This window comes from Rattus norvegicus, chromosome 15, assembly GCF_021556685.1.
Source record: "Rattus norvegicus strain SHRSP/BbbUtx chromosome 15, alternate assembly SHRSP_T2T, whole genome shotgun sequence".
Classification (NCBI taxonomy): Eukaryota; Metazoa; Chordata; class Mammalia; order Rodentia; family Muridae; genus Rattus; species Rattus norvegicus.
In genome coordinates this window covers 18,907,891-18,923,625 of record NC_141548.1, presented here as the reverse complement: position 1 = coordinate 18,923,625, position 15,735 = coordinate 18,907,891, and the positions used below count along the sequence as shown (strand labels likewise).

Sequence of the window (15,735 nt, the reverse complement as noted above, 5' to 3'; positions counted from 1 at the left end):
CTGGTTTGATTTACTGCTCCGTCCATCCTCTGCCCTGCCCTAAGCATTGCTAACCCTGTAAGCGATAACTAGGAAAGGGGTCAGCCTCTGCAAACACAGATAATTGTGAAGGTTAAAGCGGTTCATGCTATTATAATTAACTGCCCTAATAGGTGTTTTACAATCTTGACAGCATCACAGGAAAAAAAAATATTTAATCACAATGGAAACTGCCTCAGAATTAGTTCATTTTCATGGTGGAAATTGCAATGAAAGTGTGAAATCAGATACAGGTGGGACATTCAGTCCATTTTCCTGGCAGGTTAGAGACTAACCATTGCCTTCCCAGATGCTGGTTAGAATTTGGCCACTGGGAACTTATGCTGTTAGGTAACACACACACACACACACACACACACACACACACACACACACACACACACACACACATGTATATATGATTTTTTAATGTTACATGCTACTATGTATTTTGAGAATAAGACGACTTGTTCCTTGTCATACATATGTTTTAAGGACTCCACTTACAGAATCAGGATCTTTCTAGAAAGCACAGATTTTTTTCTGCCTTCTGTGGTCCAGTTGATGGGCAGTTTCTATGGTTCCTAGCCTTCATTCATAGCTGAGGTCTCTATGTAAATGGTTTATTGTCTCCTCATAGGAAAGGACTGGGTTTTCATGAATCGGGTCTGAAGGGTGTTGAAGTAATCTGTTCAGCATGCGTGGCGCTTCCTGCACTATGTTTATTTTTAGTTCCTGATGCCGTTTTCAACACTGTATCTTCTCTGGAGGTCAACATCTTATTCTAGGGATATTAAACAAGCCGTTAAAAGCAAGAAGCTCCTGAAGTAAGGGGTGTCCTCCCAGCTGGGAAGGTGATTAAAATAGGGTTCACCTTTAGTGTCAGAGGCAGGAAGGCTGCTTTAGAGGAAGGTCAAGCAAGTTAGGTACAAACCTTTCAAAAGTCAGTCCCAGTGACACTCTGCAGCAGCCTTAGAGTAGGGATGGTAGAAGGACCCTGAGAGTGTCTTAAAGGATGAGACAGCTGGCAAAAAGGTTGCCCCCACCCCAACCCCCATGTAGAACTTCTCACAAACCACAGGAAGCTGCACTCCTGAACTCAGACTACAAAGGCCATGGGCAGAAACAGGAAAAGCCAGCCTGTGACATTCCCACAGGGCCAGCTGCTTGGTGCCTGTTCAGGCTAATTCAGGGTAGCAGGAGATCTGGGCTTGAGGTCACATCCATAATCGTGATGGTTAGCATCAGAAGCCTGACACCATTCAGACAGTCCCTAGACACCTGGAGGGGACAGAAGTCCACGGTGACAGAAACCCAGCAAGCTAAGTCCCACAGGGCACTCACAGGGCATTTTTTTTTAAAGAAATGAAAAAAACCTGAAAGCAGGAGGAGGGGCAGGATGTTGAATTTTGTAGATACGTCAAGTGTTCAGGGTGTCCATGAGTGGTGGTGACAACATATGACAAAGAGTGTTTATGGGACTCAGTGAGCCTGGTTCAACCCATTAAATGTGACAATTATTAGCAGTCACCTGAGGTCTTTAACCGTGGAAGAAGAAGTAGGAAGCCAGATAGCAAATAGCAGCTGCTGTAGGAACAGCTACTCTCAGACATGCAAGGCTCTGTGAAGGAGTTCATTATTACCACAGGACAAGCCAGTGGGTTCCCTGCCTCCTATCTGGAACAGACACAAAAGATGTGAGTGGCTTCTCAGAGCACCCAGGTAAGGCAAAGGAGATTAAGCTCCTTCCTTACAAAGGGTTAGAAACTCCTGTGGATCCTTGACTGGGAAGGGCTCATAGCACTGGGGACTTGGAAGAGGAGAGCAGGGTGTGGTGGCACGATGAGGGAATGGGCATGCCACAGGCGAACTCCAGGTAGCTCTGCCTTCTGTTTCTTTATTGGCTATTCCTGAAGTTCCCACTGAGCATGGCAGACCCTCCCAGTTCCCCTCAGCACCTGTCAGTGCCTGTGGGCCTCTTCTCCAGTGAAGCCACATTCCTGATTTCTCTGTCACCCTTGCTTTCCTCATGGCAGGGCAAAAGCTGCTTATCAGAGTGACCAGGGAGAGCCAGCCCAGTAATGGCTGGGCACTTGGGAGACATCCACAGAAGCTCTGAAGAGGTACACAACTGAGGTACTGAGATGGTTTATTTATGCTCGGCCCAGGGAGTGGCACTATTAGAAGGTGTGGCCCTGTTAGAGTAGGTGTGGCCTTGTTGGAGTATACGTGTCACTATGGGTGTGGACTTTAAGACCCTCATCCTAGCTTCCTGGAAGCCAGTATTCTGCTAGCAGCCTTCAGATGAAGATGTAGAACTCTCAGCTCCTCCTGCACCATGCCTGCCTGGATGCTGCCACGCTCCTGCCTTGATGATAATGGACTGAACCTCTGAACCTGTAAGCCAGACCCAATTAAGTGTTGTCCTTATAAGACTTGCCTTGGTTATAATGTCTTTTCACAGCAGTAAAACCCTAACTAAGACAGGTACCCAGGACTCACTGGTGGTTCTTTTTGTCTTCCTTAAAGTGAGGCCCACAGCTGACGTCAGAAACCTCAGTGTCTGTGGCAGCTTGCTTTAAGAATCAGCATATACAGAGGACTGGGGTGTGAAGGCAGTAAAACACTGACCTGTGAGCCTCTCCTATCCCTCAGGACACACCCATTTTCCTGACAATCAGGTATATTTTGAAAGGTTAGTTGATTGATTTGAGTGATGTGACCAATCTGGCTGCATGGCTGGAAGGCCTGCTGGCTTTCAGGAATGGAGTTTGAATCTCGATGTACATGACATAAATGACATAAATGATTACCTGAGAAGCAGTTACAGGAACAGTTGTGCCTTTAGAATCAGAAGGAACTTCATCTCAAACCCTATCTCCACCATCTACTAACTGTGGAACCTTACCAAGGTTGCTTAGCATAAATCTCAGCTTCCCCACTGTAAAACAATAATTAATTTTCTGTACAAACTAAAGCTGGAGATTAATAAGGTAACAGTTATTTCTTAACAAGCTAGTACTCCAAATAAACTCACAGAGGCCTTTTAGGATTTCAAGGCTTAGGTCTGAGCTGGGCAAACTCTCAATTAGTTCATATAAGCTAACCCGATCACCTAGTCCTATCCAGCCACATGGCTAGCTGAACCTTTCAGGCTTATAGTCACATCTGTCTCCCCTCAAGTCTCCTGGCAAAAAGACCTTCTTCCCAGAGTTTCTTTCTCCCTCCCAGAAAGTCCTGTCTTCCTCTGACTACAATCTAATCACAGGCTGGAGCCTTTTATTGACCAGTTAACCTGGGGCGCAAGGTTTACACAACAAAAGCTGGTGTACCCGAGAATTCACTTCTCTTGGGGCAGCCAGGTCTTAGGCTCCAGAATTTAGCATTTGAATACATAGTAGCATCAGACCAACCGCAACAACCCTCCTCTAATGTGGTAAAAGAATGGCAGTTTCAAAAGATTCAGGATTTGCAGGTCAAGTATAGTGTGGGGCAGAATTGCCTGGAGTCCAGTGAACTGCGCTCACTAATCCATGTAAATAATAAGAGATAATTAGAATTAGAACCCAAATAGTTGTCCTTAGGATCAGGGTCAGCAGCCGTGCTGGATCAGAAAAGAGCCTGCACGTACATGCTGTGTTGTCTAGTGCTGCCCTACCACGTAAGTATGCATATGCACTGTGGAGAAATAGTGGGACTCTCTTGTTCAGAGTGAATGGCATTATCTCCCAAATATTTACATAGTCATCACTTACATGAAAGAAGAAGAAAAGTGGGATGTTTTATCCAGACAAGAGCCTGTTTAAGGAGTACATTCATCATTTCTGCATTACCATAGTCCAAAAGAGCTGACAGAGGAAAAGGAGGGAGGATTATCAGATGATTGTGGGTTATGAGTGCTTCTGTGTGTCAGGACAAGAAGGACAGAACAGCTGAGTAGGGATATGTGGTAGGGGCGCCTCACACCACAGTGTATGCGAAAATAGTGACTAGAACCATGGGGACTATCCCAGAATCCCTCAGTGCAGCGCCTGACGCTCCAAGGCTCCATCCCTCCAAAACAACCCTGCCAGCTGAGGAATAAAGAAAGAATCATGACCTCTGGGGGATATATCAAGTTCACACCATAACGCAGGGTGTGTTCTTTTACGCTAAATTGGAAATATTTATAGGGGAAAATGAATTGATGAGGCTGAGAACACAGTAAGGATCATCTCTAGCCTCATGAGATGGGAGTCAGACGGGAAGAAAGATTCTAGTAGGAGATATAGGCAAAGGGCAGAGAAGAGTAGAGAATTAGGAAGAGGTCTGAAAGTAGTCTCCTCCATTAAGGCAGGAAACAGTCCATGGAGATAGCCTAGCACCCAACCTCCTTCTCCAGAACAGGATAGCCCATGGCCTTGTAATCACAAATAACCCACACCACCATCCATATTCTACATGCCTGGAGACGGAGAAAGTACCATCTTTTATGCTGTCATTGCAAACTCTAACACCTTATTGATGCCAGATTCACTGTCATTTGTGGCTAAAGAGAGTCATTTATTGAGACTGACATTATTGACAGTGATCATTCCTGTCTGGGTTAGCATAATCCCTCCCAGGAAAACGCTGTTATGTATCAGCAAACACCAGACAACCGATGAAGCCAGAGCAGAAGAAATGCCAGGTTTGTCACCCCAGTGCTGGGGAGGCGGAGGCAAGCAGATCCTAAAGGCTCAGCCTTATCCTCCAACCTCATCAATCCATTTTTCCCTATAAATATTTCCGATTTAGATTAAAAATAACCCGGCGTTATGGTCTGGATTTGAAATGTCCCCAAAAGGTCATCCTTTGGATGTTTATTCCCCAGCCAGCAGGGTTCTTTGCGTGGGGTGGGGAGGGTTGTATAGAACCTTTAAGAGTCAAGGATCTCCCAGAGGAGTGCTGGGATAACACTGTTTCCTTTGCCAGCCACTCTAGCCTAGTTGGTAACTTCCAGACCAAGTGCGAGACCTTGTCCCAAAATTTTAAAAAGCAGAACAAGATATTGACCTCTGGCCTCCACATGCAAATCTGTATACACATGCGCCCAACCACGTACACAAAGTAGCTGAGATTCCTACAAGTAAATAAGACACAAAACAGTTCTTAGTGAGAACTTTGATGCGATTGGCATTTTTTCTGTGAAAGGAGTGTGAACCAGCCCATGCAGTAGTATGAGGTGGTGTGACAAAAGCCAGCAGAGTATTGATCTATAATGACGGGTATAAATCTCAAAGTCACTTGTGAAGTAAGCTACACAGCAATGTGTGATGGGATTCCCTCTGTGTAGAACACTCCAAAAGACAGATCCATCAATAGGGGGATTCAGGACCAGGGGCTCAACAAGGGTCAGCAGCCCAATCTTAACTACGTCAACGGTGGGTATGAGGACTGACTGAAAGGGACATGTAGGATTTTTTAATCCCAAAGTCAGGTTGTGATGATAGGATATGTAATTCTCCATGTATCAGTAAGGTTTTGTGTGTGTGTGTGTGTGTGTGTGTGTGTGTGTGTGTGTGTGGTGTGTTTGATGTTTGTGCATGTGTTTGTATGTGTGTGTATCTATATGTATGTGTGTTTCTGGTGTGTTTGCATGTGTTTGTGTTTGTGTTTGTGTGTGTGTGTGTGTGTGTGTGTGTGTGTGTGTGTGCATGAGGTGTATGAACTTTACAGTATATGCATTTGGTTACAGCAAGCTCTTAAAATGGAAAAGGTCCATAGCTTACTGTAGATGCACTGAAGAGGTTCTTTGGAGAAAAGACACAGATGCTTAGAAGCTTCCAAGGATGACGAAATGGTGCATGGAGCCCACCATACTGCAAAGTGGCCTCTGATTCCTGTGGTTCTAAGGACATTTCTCTCTCTTGACAAAGAAGAGATCACAGTTCCTCCAAGGTTGACCAGTTGATATTCAGACAGGGTCAGTGATCACTACACCCCACTGTAAGGGAAGTGAGCAAAAAAATCAAATCAAATCAGGAGGAAAGTGGCAGGGCAAGAAGATCTCAGCAGGAGCAGAAATCTTAAACGCTAAACTGCATGTATACAAGAGATGGTGAGCTACAAGCAGACTGTGAGTGGGGCTTGGGCCACACTGCCAGGGACTTGACGTGTAGCACATACGTTGCCTCTTCTTGTCAGCAGGACATCCTGCCAGAAGCAGACATCCAGCTTATTGTTCATAAATATGATTGGAAACCACACTTGGAGACTTTTTCCCCATCTGTCTAATTAAATGGGATGTCCCCAAAGGCAGCCCAACATGAGCTTCAGTGTGTACCCTCAGCATAGCTTTTGGTACTGGATAAATATTAAACAATAGTCTAGTAATAAAAGATTAGCATTTCCCACAAGACTTTTGTAGCTGCAGTAAAAAGAACTCTGTTGAATGGAGTGCCTCCTGTTTTTCAAATGTCTCAGTGGGAGGCTCACTCTCTGTGTCAATCACAATTTCTCACCAGGTAAGCCAAGCTCCATGGAGACTTCACATAAAATTATTTCATGCTGGAGAATAACCACATACAAACTCAAGGAAGAGCCATGTTATTCCTTACTGTGTTAGAAGTAGGAGTCAATCAAGTAAGTCATTAGATCACTTCTTCCAGGAGGAGTCATGACCACAGTGCCACTACTCCACAGACCTTCTTGTGATCATTGAGATAGCCTTTGGTCAGTGTATAAGTGATGTGGCATTTAGAGCCTCTTTAGTGGGAAAGATGGTGTGTGAAAACCTACAATAAAGTTTGTTCCTCCATGGAAATAAAGAGTATACTATTAGATCTATTGAGCCGAGAGGAGGTATTTCTTGAGAGCATTCTAGATGTTAGACCGTTGCTGGGTTATGAAGATAACACTGTGATAAAAGCCTTGGCATGTCCTGTGCTTCTAATGTGCAGAAGCGATTCTGTGTGGAGGAAATAATCAGTGGTTATAGTGGTAATCACTGTTTTGAAGGAGTCACAGAGTAAGTAGTAAGACAGTTGAGTTCTATAAGAGGTGGGAAGGGATATCTAAGAAGGTGGACTAGAACTGTGGATGGAGAGGTGACTACAGGCAGAGAGAAGTTCTACAAAAATATATGCAGAGTTAGGAAAGATCTTGGTGTGTCCTGCGTGGCAAAATACAACATGCCAAGGAGAAAGAGGGACCAAGATACATGGATGAGGTGGGACAGAACTCATGTGTACTTGTGGTGTGGACTGCGGTATATATCCCACTGCTGGGATGATCTCAAGGAAATTGACATTAAGCACTTGGAACTAAAATGGATTTGTGTGTGTGTGTGCAAACTGTAAAATGGCTTGGAAAGATGAATAGTGATAGCATAGGGCTTGAGCTTGGATGGGAAGGGAGTAATGAATCTTAGAAGCAATATAAAGGGATTGATAATCAATTCATGTAGCCATGATGAAAAGCTGGTGGGCCTTGACTTCCATGACAAAGTCCCTCTGCCTATTCCTACTCTGCCTGTCCTAGCCTTGCATGCTCACTATGTGTGACCCTAATTATGAAGATTAGTGACAACAAAGTAAAGAGGCACAGCTTCCTCACCAGAAAGACACATCAGTTCTCTGATCTCTTGGGAATCATTGTTTGGATAAAGCCTATACCTAACTTTAAAGTCATACTGTAGAACTTGAAGAAACATCCTATTTGCCCCTGTGATTTCCAACCTTTGAAAAGCTGGAAAGTTTAGAGCAACTGAAGTAGTTTGGCAAGAATAGGCACTTGCTGCTAAGCTGGGTGCCCTCAGTTCGATTCCTAGGACCCAGATCGTAGAAGAAGAGAACAAATTTCTGCAAGCAAATTGTCCTCTGGCCTCCACACAGGTACCATGGCAACCTTGCCTACGTGTATGTGCAAAAAACAAACAAACAAACAAACAAACAAACAAACAAACAGACAAAAACAAAACAAAACAAAAAAAAAACCCAAACCAAAATATAGAAAACAATTTAAAATGTAGAGCCCTCACTAATAATAGAACACAACACTCCCATGTCATTGTCACACAGCTTCTTTTTAAAAGAGATGTAGCCTGAGAGATAAAATTTCACTTTATGAAGCCAATAATATGGAAGCTGCCTGAAAACAACGTACCCACAGGATGGTGGAGAGGAAACTATAGTCCTTGTGGAGTTAAGGAAATGCTAGGACTTTTATAACGTCATTGCTACAACTCTCAAACTATGCCTTCAAACTACCTGAGTGTTTAATTCAAGAGTGTCTGAAGAAGTCTTCAGCCTCCTTATCCAAGGGAGAAAGCAGAGAATGTGCCCGGGCCAAGTAACATACTCCTCTGTCTACTGCCAGGTATGTCTTACACCCCTATTTGGCTTGTGGAACCCTGACTTCAGGGCCATTCGGGGCCTGTGCCAGGCTCTTTCTTACTTGGTCTTAACTGCTTTCCCCACAAGTCTCATAATACAGTCTTTGTATTTTTGTTTATTCTTTTAGCAGATGAAAATTTTGAGACGTGAGGTGATAAAGAATGAACTGACTGGTTTTAGGTGTCATCTTGACACAAATTAGAATCATCAGAGAGGAAGCCTCCTTGGAAAAGGTGCCTCCATGAGTTCCAACTAAAGGGCATTTTCTCAATTAGTGAACAATGGGGGAGTGCCCAGCCCATGGTAGGTTGGGCCTTCCCTGGGCTACTGATCCTGGGTTCTATACAAAAGCAGACTGAGTAAGCCCTTCAAAACAAGCTAGCAAGCAGCAGTCCTCCATGGCCTGTCCATCAGCTTGTCTTTCCAGGATCCTCTCGTGCTTGAGTTCCAGACCTGCCTTCCCTCAGTGAGGTGGAGATGTAATCTGAAAACACCCTTCCCTCCTCCTCTTGACTTTTGGTCATGCTGTTTTGTTACAGCAATAGAAGCATCCTAACTAAGACAAAGGATACCATTTTATGTGGTGTATCTGTTGACAACATAGTGGAAAATGCTATCAATTTTACAGAGATTTTAGGTAAAGTTGTCTTTTATTCCGTGCTGTTGCTTTCATCTATTTTGGGGAACTAGTTACACATACGACTCAGTGAACATTTAAACAAAACAAGTGCCATGGTCTCAAGGCCTTATTGTGGCTTTGATGAGGGTTCTTGAGTCATAATTGATATCTTCTTAACAAACACAAGCTACTCACTCTGGGTTTAAGATCCTGGAGCTGAGACAAAGGCACATGATTTGGCCAAGGAAAACACACTTAGCTGATGGCAGAGTAGGGGTACTGGGCCAGTCACTCACTCTCCATTGTAGACCTTCCCCACTATAAACCTATAGGCACCTTTTAAGGTAAAGAAAAAACTAGTGGGGAGGAGAACCCTTCAGAGAGGAATGAGCAAGCTTCCTTAATCCTACTGGACAGAAGTGCAGAGAACACAGCAGAAAAGCACTGGAGGTCCAGTCTCCAGTCACTGGAGAAGAGACTAGAGGGTGGTAATGTTTGATTGATTGTTGTCTCACATGTGCCATGGTTTGCCATGTGGTCTGATCAAATCCTGGTGGCTTTTTAGGAGGTAATGGGCTGGTTGCCTCATCCATGAAGAGCTGAGCTGTTTTACATCTGCCTTTGCCAGATCAAGTGACTTCATAAAAGGGCAATTTAAATGCCCTGGGCACCAGAGGAAATCTCTTGCCTCCTTCCTCATTAGACTACAGCTTCCTGCTATAATCATTTGCTGGTAATGAAAAATCAAAATTCTAAGCACTGTATACTAAAAACTTCCTTTGGAATGAAAGCAGAGGTCATGGTGAACTGAGAAATAGTGGCATGTGATAACTGGGAGTGGGTGCAGAGCCCTTGACATTTCTTTAGAAATTTAAGTTGAAGAGAAACCTTAAGAGTGGCATTTAAATTTTTTGTCTGCTCCCATTTTCCTCCAAACTGGTAATTTATTGTCCTTCCTTCTGAGTACACTTGAAGCCACATTAGGAAAGTCTCCAGTGGGAAGCCCAAATCCACAGACAGAGGTATTGACCAGAAATGTAAGGGCAAACTAATCCAATTACTTTCACTGGAGTTTAAAATATAATCCTCACCCAAGCATGTGGGTGCCCCTCACAAAAGGAGAGAGCTTTAAAAACATTGATTATGTTACCCCCAAAGGGCAAGCCAGAATGTGGCCTTGAATGCCTGAGGGTTTTTGGAGGGCCAGAAATATGTTTCTGTCAGCACAGGAACCAGAACTATATGGAATGACGGAGGAAATGAAAAATCAAACTGAAAGTTAAACACTTTGCTTCAGACAACCCAGTATGATGATTAAAACGCTGAATTGCTTTTTAAAAAGGTTTACCCACTCTAAGAAAAAAAAAAGTGAGAGGACCTCTTCTCACCCTACCCCCACTCAGTTTTCTCAAAGCATCTGTTAGAGAAAATAAAATGGAAACATATACATATATATATATATATATATATATATATATATATATTCATTCTTGGAAAACAATTTGATCTTTTTTATCTGAAAGTTTTTGCCAATGTTTTCATCAGTTCTCTCAGAGATAGCTACGATTCTGCTTTCACTTTGAACAAAGAATAAATTGGGTTTTTCTACAGTGAAAAATAGGAGGCTTGCTAAAAGCACTAACTTCAAAATGGTCCTTATTGTATATTTGGAGAGAGACTATTGGGGGGAAAGTGCCCGGCACTGCCAGTACTGAGAAGCCCTCTTTGGCTTGTATTAAACTTTGGGACTCTTCTGGGGGAGCGGTGAGTTAAGATTTGCTAAGCCTCAGTGTCATTAATTTTCTTGACTCTGTTTCTGATTCATTCACTTGTGGCACCATTAGAAATTTATTTTTAATTCCTTGTTGTCTGTGAAAAGCATATTGCTAGAAAAACAAGCACATCTTACATATGCCTGACATTTTTAAAAAATGAATGTAACGGATTTCCTGCACAGAATAAACAACTTGTCTTTCCCTTTCATAGCTGAACAATATTTACGAACCTTCGAAATAGGCTTGCTAATATGTTTGCACAGCCAAGCAATTGTCCTGCCTCGGGAGCTCCTTTGTTCTCTCCTTTCAAAGGCTCTGTCTTTAGCTCTCAGAAATCTACTCGGACCCCCAAATCCAGGTCACTGACCATCAGCAAGGCCAGCCTTCACTAGATGCCCTGCTTGATTCAGAGTGGCCATGTTCACAGGTAACATGGATTGTTCCAGAATTATATCATGTATTGTACATGCTAGCAATGTCTTAATCTACTTTCTTTGGAATGTTGAAGTCATTTAAATGACCACAAATATCTGACTTACATTCCCATTCCAATATTCACTTAGACCCTGGGCAAAATACTCTCATTTTCTAAGTCTTCATTTAATCAACAATATTTGACATAGATATTTAAATACACCCTTCTTAAAAGAAGATAAAGATTAAATGGAGACAGGATTATAGCATGCTTAGCACAACTATAGGCATGCTAATAATATAATTCTTAGTTGTTAAGCCATTGGGAAAGTAGCCCCTCTGATTTTTATATACAGGTTTGCGTTTTATGAGATGCTTCCTTGAACAGCACTTTAAAAACAAGTTGGTGTTAACATTAATGTTGTGCCTTCTTGAATATGTTTTTTTTTTGTGCCTACAGATTAATCACAGTTGATTCTATTTCTCTTGGGGTCCTGCCCTTTAGGTTTAAGCTGCTATGAAGAAAGATGGTCACTGTTACAGATGCAAACTTGGGCTTTATCCTAGATACTCAGCCAAGGGTGGAAAAGGTTTTCTTACAATAATTTTTCAAAAAGTCAACCAAGCAAAAAATTATCCAGGTTGAATTGATCTGATCATATATTCACACATTAAATGTGTGTGTTCACTCTAGAATATTATTATTAGCTTTGTAGTTGAAAACTGCCCTTCCCTGGAATCCCCTTCTAGAGCATTAATTAAGTGTAGACCTATGCTTGTCAGTCTCTCCTAACTGCTTTAGAGTTGTCCCTTTGTGCTGCATTGTGGGTAGTTTCATCAAATCCAGCTAACTGCTTTTTGTGGAAATGTATCTGATATGTTTTGTTCAACCAGCTGATAGAATTCACAGTGCTTGACTACATATTCTATTGTCAATATTATACCTGGTTCTCTTACAAATCCTCATGGTCTTTTAAAAATAATGTTCTAATCCCTTTCTAGGACTTTTATGACCTTCTTATCTTTGGCAATTTAAGCACATTTATTTCATAGCTTCAGTGAGAATATTTATAGTTCTGGAGATGCTAATTATCTTGTCTGTTACATCCTTGGGTTTTCTATCTTGGCACTTTGTTGGCCAGTACAAATAATCTTATTAAAAATGGCTTTGTCACTGGAGTTGGGACTAGGATTGGAGACATTTTTTGCAAATCTTTTATGTCTTTTATCACTGGAATCTGTGAAAATAAATGCATATTATAATGCTGGGGTTGCAAGAAGGAAACATCACACTAGAAAATTATTTTCCTTTCTTTTTTCAGTACTGTGCCTTGAGCCCCGGATTTCCTGTATATTAGGAGTTTAAATTTGTTTTTGTTAGTTTGTTTGTTTGCTTGTTTATTTTGTTTTTAGAAATGTTATCATTTTATTTCTTGTAAGTGAGAAAACTAGCACCATCCCTGGCCTGGCTTCACTGTTGGCAAAATACTGTCTCCGGGGTTTGGAGAACTGGGTATAAAAATATGTCATGTAGTTCCATGAGTGTGCTGGGAAACAAATTATATATTAGAGATCTTTAAAAGACATTGTAGAATTCAAACTGTAGACACAGTTTTCAGTGTATTGACAGTAACAAACCCTTTACTGTTGCTCAGGTCTTAGAAAACATCAGAAAATTCATGAAGAAGAAAGACCTTATGAATATGAGCAGTATAGTAAACAGTTTCTTCTTTTCTTTTTTCTTTCATTCATTCATTATTTTCATATTTAAACATTTCCATTTAGCGTTCTGAAGACTGAGTACAGGGATGAACTACATCTCAGATAATGTTTCTGTAAGCAAAACATATGCCCGTTATTAAGGCAAGACAGTGGGATCCCCGAGACTCTGTCAGACTCTCTGTCCTGCACTGTGCTCACTTCCTCATCTGGGAACTTTCCTTCTCGTGACTTGCATGTATTGCAAAGCTATCAGTAGAGAATATTGCATTCTCTTCTACTTTCTTTTGCTTGTTTTCAGGTTGATTTCCTATGCTGAGGTTCCTTAACCCCATGTTAATTTGGACCGGATACCTGATCAGGAAAATTGCTTATTCAAACCTCTGAGCCTCGAACTAATTTAATGTTACAACTATAATTTTTGACCTTTTGGTAAAGTAACAATAAATTCATGGTCCCTAGTTTATTTATTTAATAAGTTGTTTTGAATTCCAGGTATGTCCGTATGTTTGGTATTTTTTGGTCATCTCAAAATATAAAAATTAATTTCTCACAAGGATTTATTTTAACACCAAATAATCCAAAAGACGATCCTTGCTAAGAATGTCTCCAGATTATTCGGAATATAAGACATTGAATAACTATCACTGTTTCTACAATTTAATCAGTACTGGGAGCCAATGATTAAATCTTCAGGAATAAATAAGGATATATCATGGTTGAGCTAATGTTTGCAGAGTATCTAAGCGGTAGATACTGTCATTTTCTTCTAAAAACTGGTTAGAAAGGCCAAAACCTTTTACTAGTACTGTAATGATAACCAGACTCCTCAATAACCTTTAAGCTATAAAAAACATTTTTTATATTATATATAAACTTCTAGAAATGTTCTATTGCAGTACAATGGCAAAATACCACCCCACCCCTTTGAAAAAAGTTCTCTTTGGTCTGGTGATATGGCTGAGCAGGTAAAGGCATTTGCATCCAAGCCTGAAGATCTAAGTTCAATCCCTAGGATTTATATGGTAGAGAAAAGAACCAATTTCCACAAGCTGTTCTCTGACCCCTACACATATACAGCATACATAACACACACACTCAAATAAATAAATGCTATATAATATTAAAATAATTTTCTCATGTACCCAAATAGCCCCATTTCCCCGTGAGAAAACTGATAAGATGATTAACATCAGTACCTACATAAGGTGGCTGGTGGTCAGCAGGAGATGCTATGACTTTGTCAATGGTTGACATTGGCCTTCCTCCCTGGATGACAGTATTATGGCCAGGACTAAGGTGGGAGAAGGGAGATATTTGTTCTCAACACAGAATATAAGAAGATTCTAAGAAATTCAGTGATTATGATAAATGATATTCTTAATTAATATGAAACATATTTGAGTTCATCATTCTATATACATACACATCCCAAAACATTGCAATGGATTTCAAGATGTAATGGCAGCATGATTTGTGAAGTAAAATAGGATTAATTAAAAATAGATTAAATTAATTAAAAAATAAATTGTATTATGGAAGCATATTTTAAGAACTCTGCATGGCAAGCTAAAGGCTGCGGCTCCAGGCTGCTTTGATGAAGGAGAGGGTTCAGTAGTTGTCCAGCTCAACATGATGGTGCTGTGAAGGAGACAGCCGTAAATGAGGAAAAAAAGAGAGGGCCGTACCCTGTCCTTTCTGAAAATTTGACGTGTCATTCAATATCATATTGTTAAAGCATTGGTCAGAACCAATTGTTAAGATATTGCTATGCACTGTTATTTTCCTCGGCTTTAAATTTGTACTCAAGGAGTAGTTTATCACTTATCCTCGTCCTGGCTCTGGGATAGAGAGGTGCCTAAGAGATGTGGTGTTGGCCAAGTTATTATATCTGCTAGTTCTGCAGTATCATATCAATATTCTATAAGATGTGTTCCTCCTTGGATATTTATTCCTTAGCTTTCTGATTAGCAAAATGGTAGTGTTAATATTATTTACTTTATAAAGTTAAGTGTAGCTGTCTACAGTTAATGACAAAAAATGTCTAAACAATAGAGATCAATTTGTTCTCTCCTAGTTCGAAAGTGTGGAGAGTCCAAGTCAGCCTCTGAAGAGAGCCTGTGTCCTGGTTCATGGAGTGACTACATCTTCTGGCTGTGTTCTCACATAGCAGAAAGGCGGGGCAGCTCTCTAAAGCCTTTCACAAAGTGCTTGAATCCCATGCATGAGGACTCAGTGGCAAGGCCCTATCAGCCTGCCTCCTGATATCATCCCTTGGAGATTAGACTCCTGCTTGTGGACTCAGGGTTGGAACATTCAGTTTATGGCAGTGAGGATAACTTGTCAGTGGTAATATGAGTAATGAAAGAAATCAAAGACAGGGCAGACTTTTTGTGGCCTTGGTTGTCTTTTTTGATGACTTGTAAAAATTCCAGTAAAACATGCCTAGCCTAAAAGTTTCCATGTCCTTTTAAAGGATGTAGTTCTGTGGTATCAGTCATATCTTTATGCCCTGCAAGCCATTGTCACCACCCCTATTCAGAATTTCCAAGGATTCAAAACTGAATTCTGATGCTATTAAAGGACCAGTGAAGGTTTTAAATTAAAAAAAAAAAATCTGACTCAAAAGAACATGTGATGAGAATGGATTTGGGAAGCAAAGTGAGAAGGACATAAAGAAGAGTCGAAGTAAAAATAACGATAATTTAAGGGTTCTTCAGGTGATCCAAGGAGTGGGTCACAAAGACACAGGCTTCCAGCGTGACAAAAGAAGTGAAAAGGAAGAAAAGAAAAAGAGAGGGGACACGAATAGATAAGCAAGAGGAAGGAGTGGGTG

The 15,735-nt window shown here is 41.3% G+C and overlaps 1 long non-coding RNA gene across 1 annotated transcript; it reads left to right on the top strand.

The window, feature by feature from the left end:
* Nucleotides 1-1,431: 1,431 nt before the first annotated feature.
* LOC134482085 (uncharacterized) lies at nt 1,432-15,503 on the top strand. Its single transcript, XR_015638673.1, has 3 exons — nt 1,432-1,740; nt 2,055-2,417; nt 14,977-15,503. It is a non-coding gene; the product is annotated as an uncharacterized LOC134482085 (long non-coding RNA).
* Nucleotides 15,504-15,735: the final 232 nt, after the last annotated feature.